Here is an 845-nt window from a genome sequence, read left to right on the forward strand (position 1 = left end):
TCGCTTCGGCACCCAAGTGGGGCTTTTGTCCTTCTGTGGCGCTGGCGTTGGAGCTGCCGGTCACCGTAGGTGGCGCGTGTTGTCTCCCGCCGGCAATGCCACGACAGCACGCTCCCGGTCCCGGGCCTCTGTCGCAGCGGCAAGCTCAGTTGGAGCACGAGGTGGTCGCACCGAAAGCGTCTACTCGCCTAACTCCGGGCGATTGCGCATCTCTCGAACCCGACCAAGTACTTGGACGGCGCTGCGCGCCGCCGGGACCTGAGAGGTTTCGAGGTGTATTGTGCAGGGGAGCTCAGCCTCCTCCTGTTTGCAGAATGATTGAGCGGACGCTGCGTGTTCGCGCGGCCCCCGGGACACACTCCCGGGCGGCCGGCTGCTCAGCTCTAGTTGGCGCAGCTCCCTGGTTGATCCTGCCAGTAGTCATATGCTTGTCTCAAAGATTAAGCCATGCATGTCTCAGTACAAGCCGCATTAAGGTGAAACCGCGAATGGCTCATTAAATCAGTTATGGTTCCTTAGATCGTACCCACGTTTACTTGGATAACTGTGGTAATTCTAGAGCTAATACATGCAAACAGAGTCCCGACAGAGATGGAAGGACGCTTTTATTAGATCAAAACCAATCGGTCGGCTCGTCCGGTCCGTTTGCCTTGGTGACTCTGAATAACTTTGGGCTGATCGCACGGTCCTCGTACGGCGACGCATCTTTCAAATGTCTGCCTTATCAACTGTCGATGGTAGGTTCTGCGCCTACCATGGTTGTAACGGGTAACGGGAATCAGGGTTCGATTCCGGAGAGGGAGCCTGAGAAACGGCTACCACATCCAAGGAAGGCAGCAGGCGCG

At 57.2% G+C, this 845-nt stretch overlaps 1 non-coding gene across 1 annotated transcript in view; it reads left to right on the plus strand.

Moving 5' to 3' along the window:
- The first annotated feature begins 397 nt into the window (after positions 1–397).
- Positions 398–845, plus strand: part of LOC124733786 — a 1902-nt gene continuing 1454 nt past the window's right edge. The window contains exon 1 of the ribosomal RNA XR_007009136.1: positions 398–845. This exon is cut by the window's right edge and continues 1454 nt beyond it. This is a non-coding gene — a ribosomal RNA (small subunit ribosomal RNA).

This window comes from Schistocerca piceifrons, unplaced genomic scaffold (assembly GCF_021461385.2).
Source record: "Schistocerca piceifrons isolate TAMUIC-IGC-003096 unplaced genomic scaffold, iqSchPice1.1 HiC_scaffold_1409, whole genome shotgun sequence".
Lineage (NCBI taxonomy): Eukaryota > Metazoa > Arthropoda > Insecta > Orthoptera > Acrididae > Schistocerca > Schistocerca piceifrons.